Consider the following 12,134-nt stretch of genomic DNA (forward strand, 5'->3'; position numbering starts at 1 on the left):
ATATGAATAACTTGGTTGCAATAATTATAATATAAGGGAGATTGAATTATACACATCTTTGTTTTTTGTTTTATAGCCATACTTTTTTTGTGCTAATAATTTTTTTACCATAGTAACAACAAAAGTCATTCCTTTATCAGCTTTTAGATATTCATATTCATACTTAGCACTTTCCTTAGTTTATGTAGCCTTGTTTCGTGAACATGTTTGCTGCCTTGATTCTATTGTTGTGTATGCTGTTGTTCTGGGGGAGCCATTTAGGTTTTGTGTATGCCAAAAAACATCTAATACTCAGCAGTTACGAAATTGCTTTCCTTCTTTATGGATTATTTTATATTCAAATCTTCTAGTCCTAAGTCGTTGTCAGCAACGATTGGAAGGAGCAGTCAGAAGTGTTCTACTCCTTTGAATAACTCCATAAAACCATAGCCCCTCACTAAAGAAAATGGGTTTTAATGTGTGACACATTGATAAGTATGAGATTGCTGCTGAGCTGAAGAAGAGACTGTGCCGTGACTTTCTTGACGGCAGAGGTGCTTTTTACTTCCTTAGTGCTAAAACTGCAGCATTTGTTCCACACCAGAAGTGAGCAGCTTGTTTTCCAATCAAAATGGATTCTTCTGCAATTCGACCTTTTTTGGAAATTAGGTACACTTTCCAACATATATGTTTTGAGGCCCTTGAGTATTTGAAACATTTCCTAGTCTACTTTCCCAGACTTAAAAGATATCATGTGTGAAATACATGGAATGAGAATCTCAAGGTGTTTGGGTGGATTCTTTCTACAGAGAATATATTTGCTTATTGCAGTTTCTCAATAAAGACTTTAAAGTAGCTAAGGGAAAATCTAAAAGCACCTCTTCAGACTGAAATAATTTATGTCTGCTGGTATAAATAGAACCTTCCACAGTAGAAGCTAATGAGCCACCTCAGATACCACCTCCTTTGTGAAGCCTTCTCCAGCGCCCTTAAAAGAAAGTAGTCATCCTCTGTTCTGCTTTTCCAAAGCACTTTGACCCTCTGTAGAAGGGCTTATCTCATATATTTGCCCCAAATTGTATTTTTTCATCTCTCTCCCTATTTACCATGGAAATCAGGATGGAGACTTTGTCTTATTTATTTTTGTATTTCCCAAACTACTCCACCCAGACCATTGAATGTAGCTATAGATCAGGCAGCTACCCCAACCCACCTGGTTTCCTCCTGAGTGGTCTGTTCACTCCCTGTGCTCTGCTAGGATTATGTGCTCTTAAAAGCACTATTCACATACCGTTTCAATGATTTGTTTATATAGCTGTCTCTTCTATTAGACTGCAAATTCCATGGGGATAGGACTAAGTCCTCCATCTGTATTAGCCCAGGGCCTAGCATAGTGCTGCAACACAGAGTACTCATTAATTTGTATTGAATGAATGTTGGATTTATCCAGTGAATGGTGGCCTTGAGTATATGAATGGGAAATATAGGGGCTCATTTTCCAAAGTTAGCTGTACTGTGTAGTAATAAGTCATAAATAACAATTGTACATTGTAACACACACACACACGCACAATAATGCTTTTTGTCCCTGCAGAACCACAAGTAACAATGAAGTATTCTGCTTTATTAGTTGCTATCATCATGATAGGAAGGATATGTTGCTTATTCACTCTTACTTTAAAACCCAGAGATGGTATTCTGTCATTTCTTAGAAGGTTAAGTAGAATTGATCTGTTATCAGATAGAATTAAATTTTAGAGTTTTCATTGTATCTCATGATGGAATTGCCTGTTAGTTTGTGTACCCCAGGAATGTAAGTTCCCTGTGAGTAGGCGCTATACCTTTTATGCCCAGGTTCCTAGCAGAGGGCCTGGAGAGCATGGTAGATGATCAACGAATATCTATTGAATGGAATATAAAAATGAATGTATGATACAATTAGAAAAACCCATAAAAATTCGTTAACTTTAAAGTGAAAATTCTTTTTACCGCTTGGGAAGAGTTACTGGGACCAAATGACTTTTAAGAGAAACGTAGAAACCTTCTGAACATGGTGGTATTTAGAGGCTAGAATATGGGTTTGGTTTTGATTGTTCCAAGTTCTTCCTTCGGAAGATCAAACTTCATTCCTTTAGAAGCTTAATCCTTTTTGTGTCTCTATCTTTAGCTTAGATTCTCACCCAGAGAAATAGACCTTCAGAAAAGTTAATGTGAAGAGAAATCAATTAGATCACAAGAGTAAAGTTTCTTTGCAATCAAATTACCTGTAATTTTCAGGTCAAACCTGACACAGTGTAGGTTTCATTAAAAAGGGGCTTATAGTCCAGGCACAGTGGCTCACTCCTATAATCCCAGCACTTTGGGAGGCCGAGGTGGATGGATCACTTGAGGTCAGGAGTTCGAGACTAGCCTGGCCAACATGGTGAAACCCCATCTCTACCAAAAATTACAAAAAATACAAAAAATAGCTGGGCGTGGTATTACACGCCTGTAGCCCCAGCTACTTGGGAGGCTGAGGTGGGAGAACCACTTGAACCCGGGAGGCAGAGGTTGCAGTGAGCCAAAATCATGCTGCTGCACTTCAGCGTAGGGGACAGAGTGAGACCCTATCTCAAAAAAACCTTATAGATGGTGGGGCTTACAGGTACTGCTCTGTATCTCTGTTCTCAAATGAAATGAACTTGGTAACAAATACACAGCTCTTACTAAGTTAGCATTCATAATTTTAATTTAAACTCTCAAGCTAGTTTTGGTAGCTCTGTATTTTAAAAGAGTTAATATGTAGTTTTTCATTGAAATTTTTCTTTACTTCGAAAGGTAATTTCCTAGAGATGAGAAGACATCTAGGCTTTTCCTCTTCTTAGGAGACACAAACTAAGCCAGTTGCTGTATCATTTACTACTTTGTATCTTGCTCTTTTTTGTCATCAAGGGCACTGGTCTTGCTTCTGGAAGAATGCACTGTGAATGAGAAAGCCACAGAAGGATTTAGCTGTAGGAGATACTTTACTTGGAGGCTTTTATTTTACAGATGAGGAAATCGGCTCTGAGATGTTAACTTATCTTGTTTAAGGTTACACAGCAAGTCCATAGTATAGCCTAAACTAGAACCTAGGTCTCTTGGCTGCTTGTTCAAGCCTCTTTCTACTATACCTTATGAGTTTTCCTTGTGTACTGAGGTAGGATGCTCACTTCCAGGCAAACACTGATTGCTGAAACTGAGAACTCTATGAGTTTATAGAGTTTGGGGTGACAACACAGCTAAAACTTAAAGACTTACATATGTCACATTATTCTTTAACTAGAGAATAATGTAGTTTAACATCAATTTGGTAGTTTAACTATAACTACTACATTGTGCCTAGTGTCTGGTTCAATGTAGATACCACAGGGGAATAGCAATGAGGTGCCTGTCACTTAAAGGGGGAAATTAGGTTTCTCCCTAGAGTTAAACTAGAAATCGATAAGCACAGGATCACAGTGGAAATTTACACAATTTTCTTAAATACTATGATCTTGAAAGAATAAAAGACTTGACTGCAAAACTAAATAGCAGATACTAGTCAGAAAAGATGTTGGTAATCTATAGAAGCATGGACAAGATCAAACCACAAGGTAAAGGTTGCCTGTGCCTACAAACAGAGTGTACTTCAGTGGTTCTCAAGCTTTAGTATATACTTTAGAATTAACTGGAGGCCTTGTTAAAGTACTGATTGCTAGGCCCTATCCCCAGATTCTTATGGCCCAAGAATTTGCATTTCTAACAAGTTCCTAGATGATAGTGATGCTAGTTGGGGAACAACATTTTGAGAATCATTGGTCTATAGGTGTGTTAGTTTTCTATTGCCAGTGTAACCACAAACTTAGCAGCTTAAAACAACATCCATTTATTAGCTCGCATTTCTGTAGATAGAAATCCAGGACAGTATGGCTGAGTTTTCTATTCAGGCTGAAATGAAATCAAGGTGTTGGTTGGCAGTGTTCTTATCTGGAGCTCATGGTCCTCTTCCAAGATCATTCCTGTTATTGGCAGGTTTCATTCCTTTGCAGCTATAGAACTGAAGTCTTGTTTTCTTGGTATCAGCCAGGGACTGCTCTCAACTCTTAGAGGTTGTTGTCTGGTCTATAGAGGGTGCCTTCAGAAGAGAAAATACATTAGTGTGGCTGACTCAGGTGTTCCTGGTCTATGTAGCAATTGATTTTCTCTGAGGAGATTAATAAATCAACATTCTGATTATATATATCAGCCTCTGTGAATCTGTTTAATGTGGGTCTCCTCTTGCTGTGTTTATAAGATTGGGTTTTCAAACTGATTAGTTGAGATTTAGATCCTGGAATGAAGATAAATTCACCAAGATGAAAACCAATGTTGGGGAACAGACTGGGCAGCCAGCCCTCCCTTTTAGGAATCATCTCTCTATTGCTTTACAACTGTATTTGTTCTTCAAACTTCTTATTGTATAGCATATCTTGGATTAAAGCCATGGTTAAAATTAAAATGGAAAAGATCTCAGAAATTCAAACAAAATATCTAATAATTTTTCTTTAGCCAATCTCCTCTAACTCTTTTTTTGTAGAAATTGATTCTTTTGCTGAAGCCTTGAGATCTCTGAGCATTATAAACTTTCTGAACTAAAGTAAGAATCCTGAAAATAAAATTTTAAAGGTGAAATGGTGGCAACTTCACTTCCTATGGGAATTCCTGTAAACATCAGACAAAAGTGCTTGGCAGTCACAAATTGTTGAGAGTTGTCAAGTCAGCCTCCATAATCTACTGGTTCTTAATGCCTGATCTATATGGCAGATGTTATGGCTGATTTTGTGTGTGTGTATGTGTGTGTGTTTGTGTGTGTGTGTGTGTGTCTTCTATTTACCAAATTTAGTTTTTTCATCTCTTAGGAAAAGTCTGGCTCTATTCGTTTGAGTATCAGTGGCTCAGAGGTTCTTTTATACAAATGCATTTAGCTAATTACTTTATGTGACTCAAATATCCAAATTTAGAATTATTGAATTCCTTTAGAGAAGAGTGATAAACAGGATTGTTGTTATTTTATTCCCTTGTCACATTGTTGGAGAATAAAACTCAATCTGTATTCCTAAAGTCAATGACAACCATATCATTACATTGGTAAACTTTTGTAGACTTAACTGAAACTACATCAAGCCTAAAAGGCTGCAATGTCACTTAGAATTTTAAAAGTAAACTGTATACTATATGACTGAAAATATTTAATTTTATAGAAGTTAATATAAAATGACTGAAGATTTTAGTTGTCTGTAAACGCAAAATCTGCCTCAGTGTCATGTGCTCATGATGTAGGCTTTGGAGCTGCATTAACAGAAGTACGTGTCAAGATCAAAGATGGATGTATTTGCCAGGCGCGGTGTCTCACGCCTGTAATCCCTACACTTTGGGAGGCCAAGGTGGGCGGATCACCTGAGGTCGGGAGTTCAAGACCAGCCTGAGCAACATGGTGAAACCCTACCTCCACTAAAAATACAAAAATTAGCCAAGCGTGGTGTCATGCGTCTATAATCCCAGCCACTTGGGAGGCTGAGGCAGGAAAATCGCTTGAACCCAGTGAGCGGAGGTTGCAGTGAGCCAAGATTGTACCACTTTACTTCAGCCTGGGTGAAGATTGGCATATTCTTCCTATCTCTCTCTGTTCTGATCAGACCTGACTGCCATGTGTTCACAAAGAGTTTTGATAAATGTTGAGGGAACCAATCAGATTATAGATTGGAAATCAAGTCACCTGAAGTACAATTCAATAAGCTGAGATTACTTAGCTCAAAAAAGAGAAAACTTTTGGGATATGTTTAAGATAGACTTGTTTAATTATATAAACTAACTAGTTAATGGCATTTCTTATTGGAAAGATATTAAAGAGTTTACAGAGTCAAAGAGAAGGAGGAAGAATCAGGCTCAGAAAGGACAGGGAAAGAACAGCTTAAGAGGGCTCAGTAAACCTGGCAGTCACATTCTTCTGGCTTCCCTGCCAAAGTTATGACACTCCAGCAACCTTCAGTGTTTTTGTTAAGATTCAAAGCTAGGGCATCTGGCTTGGGTCATATGTTCACTCTTTGGCTAAAGAATGGCAGGGAATCTTGACTTATAATCCTACTAGACTGCATTCAGTGGGGTAGAGGTAATTTCCCTCAAAGAATGGGGTACTGTTATCAAAATAGTAAGGAAATATATGCCATACAGACAAAAAGGTAACAAATGTCCACAAAGGTTATGTGATCATAATCTTTGAATATTGGAAAGAGGAGGATGAGCCTTGGTAAGGATGTAGGGCAATGGTTGGAATATCCATGGAGGCTTATGTGTTTCAACATCAGGAAGAACATTCTAACAATTAGAGCTCTTAACAGGCTGTATTGTGAGTTATGGGCTTCTTATTCATAGTAGGATAGTCTTTTCATTGCATGTGGTAGAAACGTGACTTGAACTAGCTTGGTAAAAGAGGAAATTAGTGGAAAATATTAGGAATGTCTCATGTGAACAAAGAAAGGATTGAACAGCCAAACTGTGGAGAAGGCAGACATCCCACTGGGCCCCAGAAACAACTAGAACCAGAGACTCAAATGCAGCTTTCCTTATTTCTCTTTCTTTCATCTCTGCTTCTCTCAGAGTATTAGCTCATTTTTCCTCTGCAGACTCTCTCTCTTATGCACATTATGTGAAACCTGATTGCTAAGCATGCCTGGGTTATACGTCTCCCAACAATGAAGAGAAACTCTCTCTAGCACATTTAGCGAGAAAAACCTTGGAAAAATTCTTTGGTCCAGGTTGGGCCAAGTGCCCAATTCTGAGCAAATCAAACAAGGCCAAGGGGTAGGATCCCTAGTTTGGCTCCAGTGCCTTCTCTGGACTGATCTCAGGATGGAAAAAATTGGCTCTTAGGAGAACCATAATTGAGAAGAGTAGTTCACAGAGAAAAGAGGGATGCTTTTTCCAGAAAAGAATATGGTGGGCAGGCAATATAGTAACTGCATGTATTCAAAAGGTTAGCTCAATCAGAAATATTAGAGAAATGAATCTTATGTTGGTGGGAATTTGAACTGGAAGAACTTGAAGTTCTTTCCAACTCAGAGATGATGTGATTCTAGCTGTTTTCCGGGTAAGGCAGGCACATATTGGTTTATATTGGAATTTTCTTTTCTGTGTATTTCAACTCAAGGATTACTCTGTTTGGAAACTGAGGAATATTTATTCAGCTATTTTGAATTTGAGGATAGAGGAAAATGTTTTATTTTCTAAAATGAATGTCTGGTAGAAGAGAAGTCATGTATGCTTTTTAAAAAATGGAACCTGTGGATTTAAAGTCACGTTACCTTCAAAGACAGTGCTCTTACCTAATGATTTTTTTTTTTTTTTTTGAGACAAAGTCTCACTCTGTCGCCCAAGCTGAAGTGCAGTGACGTGATCTCAGCTCACTGCAACCTCTGCTTCCCAAGTTCAAGTGATTCTCCTGCCTCAGCCTCCTGAGTAGCTGGAACTACAGGCACGCACCACTATGCCCAGCTAATTTTTGTATGTTTTTAGTAGAGATGGAGTTTCACCATATTTGACCAGGCTGGTCTTGAACTCCTGACCTCATGATCCTCCCATCTCAGCCTCCCAAAGTGCTGGGGTTACAGGCATGAGCCACCATGCCTGGCCAAATCTGAATGATTTTTTTAAAGATTATTTTGGCTTGTTAAAAAAACATTATTTTTTTGAACTAATTATATATTCATAGCAAGATACAAAGAAATGTACAGTGAGGTCATATATATCCTTCACCCAGTCTTCCCCAGTGTTGACATATTTCATGGCTCAAGTACAGTATCAAAACCAGGAAACCAATATGGGTAAAACCCATAAAACTTATTTCACCAGTAATGCGTGCATTCATTTGTGTGTGTCATAATGCGTAGCTTTGAATAACCACTAGCATCCATCAAAATGCCTCACTGTATTATCAGAAGCCTCTTGTGCCACATCCTGCTAGCCACACCCACCGTATCTTATATTCCCTAACCACTGGTAACCATGAATCCATTCTCCATCTCCGTAATCACGTTATTTCACAAATATTATATAAATGATTATACAGTATGTAGCCTTTTGTGATTGGCTTTTTCCACTTTTCTTATGGTTCATCCAAGTTGTTACATGTATATAGAATTCATTTATTTTTATTGCTGAGTAGTATTTTGTTGTATGGATGTACCATAGTTTCTTTATTCACCCTTTCAAGGATATTTGAATAGTTTTCAGCGTGGGACTATTATGAATAAAGCTGCTACAAACCTTCATGTACAAATTTCCATGAGAAAAGTTTTCATTTCTCTGGGATGTGTATCAAAGAGTACAATCCTGGGTTGTATAGTAAATCTATTTTTAGTTTTAAAAGGAACTATCAGACTGTTTTCCAGAATGGCAATTCCATTTTACATTTCCACAAGCAGTGTGTGAGTGATCCAAAATCATTTAGTGTTATCATTAATTTTAAATGCCATTTTGAAAGGTGATAATAATATTGTGATTTTAATTTACATTTTTCTAGTGACTAATTGACGTTAAACATATTTTCATATGCTTACTTCCCATCTGTATATCTCGCTTGAGTGAAAGGATGTCTGTGTATATTTTTTGCTAATTTTCTAATTGGATTATTTGATTTTTTAATGTTGAATTTTGGTAATGCTCTTCGTATTTTAGATACAAGTTCTTTGTTTGATATATGGTTTACAAATATTTTCTCCCATTCTGTATAAACTGCCTTTTTATCTTGTTAACAGGGTTTTTGCAGAGCAAAAGTTTTACATTTTGATGAAGATGATTTTATGTTATTTTATGATTAATATTTTAAGGAATGAAGCATACATTTTGCATACTTTTTATTGATCTTAAGAATTTTAAATTGCCAAATTACCTGCTCTACCTTCTTTTTCAGCTCAGATGTGTTACCAATGCAGATGCAGTTAGATTTTAGGATGAGTAAAACCATTCAGTACGTAGTGTTTAAGTGCAGTGGAATGTCTGTGTGTTTTACTTTATTCTACTACCTTTTCCCTGGTGTTTTAATTAATGTAGCAAAGGAAAATCTCACTTTCTGAGGTAGTTTCATGTTGAGTTTCAGCAAGATTTAATTACAGACTGGAAAGAGGACATGTGATTCTACTTGTACAATGGATTATTGTAAATAAACACTTCATATTACTAATATTTTCCTTTTTACACAATCCCAACCGTATTAGATGGCACAGCAACATCCCATGTTGATTTGTTTATTTAAATTTAGCCTTTAGCTTTTCCTTTTGGCAGTCCATTTGTTCATTCCAGAAATACTGCACACCTACTAGCTTTGTCAAGATTGTGCTGGGTTCAGGGTTATAATGGGGAATAGTATACACATAGACATAGGTTCTGCCCTCATGGAGCTTACAATTTGATTCTCATTTCTTATTATGATAAGCTTGTGTTGCCTGTCAGTATTTCATGGATTTGATTGAATATCCTTACTTCCCATCTTCTGTCACAGAATCTTCCTCATTCATCCAAAATGCAGTGTGTGCAAATCTTAGTGAATGCTTTCAGTGCTTTGGGAGTGGTTACATTCCAATAAGATTAAAACCAAGCCAAGCAAGTAATACTTACAAGCATGCACAGGAGGATATGGGATGAGGAGAGAAATCCTCATACTTAGTTAATTTCTTGCCAAGTAGGGAAATTTTCAGTAGAGCCTTAAGTTACCTCAGGGGTGGTTGAAGATTCTAAATATGAGATTCCAAAGCCCACCATTCACCATACTCTATAAAAAGAAACTCAGCCATTTGAACAAGTTAGCTAATAAAATGCCCTCTTCATAGTTCATATTTTTAAAAATCTTGGTCCTCTTATATTATTTATAGAAAATGTGACTCTATGTTAGTTTTAAGGTATAAATGAGACACTTTTCCTATCTGTAAACTACCTGACCTATTTGTAGTCTGGCTTAAAATGTGACTTGCCCAAACATAGAAAAACTTCCAAAACAGGATCTAGACTGTGTAATTTAAAAATCAAAATTAGTTAAGAAACAAACGTCTGAATTGAAAATTTAATTTTTAGTTAAATTATTTGCTATCCAGTGGTCTTTAATATTTTGTTTTGCTGTGAGCAGGGTCACATATGACAAATTAAAGGTGGACCAGGCCGGGCGTGGTGGCTCACACCTGTAAACCCAGCACGTTGAGAGGCTGAGGCAGGCGGGCAGATCATGAGGTCAAGAAATCGAGACCATCCTGTCCAACATGGTGAAACCCCATCTCTACTAAAAATACAAAAATTGGCTGGGCATGGTGGCACACACCTGTAGTCCCAGCTACTCGGGAGGCTGAGGCAGGAGAATCGCTTGAACCTGGGAGGCAGAGGTTGCAGTGAGCTGAGATCACACCGCTGCACTCTAGCCTGGCAACAGAGTGAGACTCTGTCTCAAAAAAAAAAAAAAAAAAAAAAAAAAAAAACCAACCCTTCTTTTAAAAGTTTTTTTTAAAAAAAAAAAAGTAGACCAGCCTTACTTTTAAAAGTTTATTGTAACAAACACATACTGCTTATTCCATGCTGGTGTGTTTTATGTTCTTTGCAAATGTTAACTAATTAAATCCTGACAGTAAACCTATATAAGATAGATATTATTAACCTCATTTTACAGATGATGAAATTGAGGCAGAGGGAGACTAGATAACATGCCCAAAGTCATACAGTTAACAAGTGGCAGAACTGGGGGTTCAAAACCAGTCCAGAGGCTATGCTGTTAACCACTATACAATGGTCCCATATTGTGGTTAATCAGGTATTTTTCCATATAACGTAATAAAAGCATTGAACTGGGATTTTCCTATATTTGAGAAAACAGTATGGAAAGAACAGATGGAGGTATAGAAGTTTTTGATAGGCTGGGCATGGTGGTTCACATCTGTAATCCCAGCACTTTGGGAGGCTGAGGAGGGTGGATCACTTGAGGTCAGGAGTTTGAGACCAGCCTAGCCAACATGGTAAAACTGCCTCTACTAAAAATACAAAAATTGGCCTGGTGTGGTGGCGCATGCCTGTAATCCCAGCTAGTCAGGAGGCTGAGGCAGGAGAATCACATGAACCTGGGAGGCGGAGGTTGCAGTGAGCCGAGACCATGCCACTGTACTCCTGATAGAAGGAAAACTGGACCTAGAGGATTTGAGTTTTGACATTACTAGTACAAGCTGTGTGTAACTTTGGGGAAGGCAATTACGATACATTAGTTTCAGTTTCCTATTGCTACGGTAAGAAATTACCATAGATTTAAGTTACATAAAACAACCCAAATTTATTATTTTACAGTTCTTGAGATGAGAATTTTAAAGTCAAAGTGTTGGGAAGGCTATGTTCCTTCTGGAAGCCTCAGGGGAGAATCCATTTTCTTGCCTTTCCAGCTTCCAGAGGCCACCTGCATTCCTTGGCTCACAGCTTCCCGTTCCATCTTTAGAATATATCACTCTAATATCTGATTCCATTGCTACATTTCTTTTTTGTTTTTGACACTCTTGCCTCTCTTTTATAAGGTCCCTTGTAATTACATTGAGTCTATCTGGAAAGTCCAAGATAATCTCCTTATCACAAAATGTTTAATTTCATCACACCCACAAAGTTCCTTTCTCCATGTAAGACAATATATTCACAGGTTAGAGATTAGGGCATTAACATCTTTGAAGGACTGTTCTTTTACCACAGTTACTTTATCCCTTTGGACCTCAGTTTCCTCAACTGCAAAGTGAAGGGGCTAAGTAGACAATCTTTGAAGAACCTTCCAATTCTAAGAACTCTGAAACTTCCAATCTTACCTTTGAATTCTTCTCGCTTTTATCAAAAGGAAAAAAAAGCTTTTGCTATTGAAATCCTATTTGCAAAATATTTTTTCATATTGTATTTTAAACTTAAATTTCTCAGACAAAAAGTGGCAGAATAAACAGAAATTAATAACAGGGGAAAAAACTAAGATGCTCACATCTATGACAGACAATACTCTTTAGCTGAGGTTTAAATGAAAGAGGTTTTGTTGTAGCCAAACTTTGGGACCTGCATTAAAGTGGAGAACCATTTTGGGTTTTTAGCAGTACATTGACTGATTTAGAACTCTTCTGTTA

General features: G+C 37.4%; 1 protein-coding gene and 1 long non-coding RNA gene across 6 annotated transcripts in view; one reads left to right on the forward strand and one right to left on the reverse strand.

Annotated features, from left to right (window-relative positions):
- RAD51B (RAD51 paralog B) overlaps positions 1-12,134 on the forward strand; it is a 777,158-nt gene that overhangs the window by 292,697 nt on the left and 472,327 nt on the right. The gene's annotated exons all lie outside the window — the stretch shown is intronic.
- LOC108533728 (uncharacterized) overlaps positions 3,878-12,134 on the reverse strand; it is a 51,516-nt gene continuing 43,259 nt past the window's right edge. Inside the window, exon 3 of the long non-coding RNA XR_001886807.1 lies at positions 3,878-4,114. This is a non-coding gene — a long non-coding RNA (uncharacterized LOC108533728). The remainder of the gene's footprint in view (positions 4,115-12,134) is intronic.

Source organism: Rhinopithecus bieti, unplaced genomic scaffold, assembly GCF_001698545.2.
Source record: "Rhinopithecus bieti isolate Rb0 unplaced genomic scaffold, ASM169854v2 scaffold_11252, whole genome shotgun sequence".
Lineage (NCBI taxonomy): Eukaryota > Metazoa > Chordata > Mammalia > Primates > Cercopithecidae > Rhinopithecus > Rhinopithecus bieti.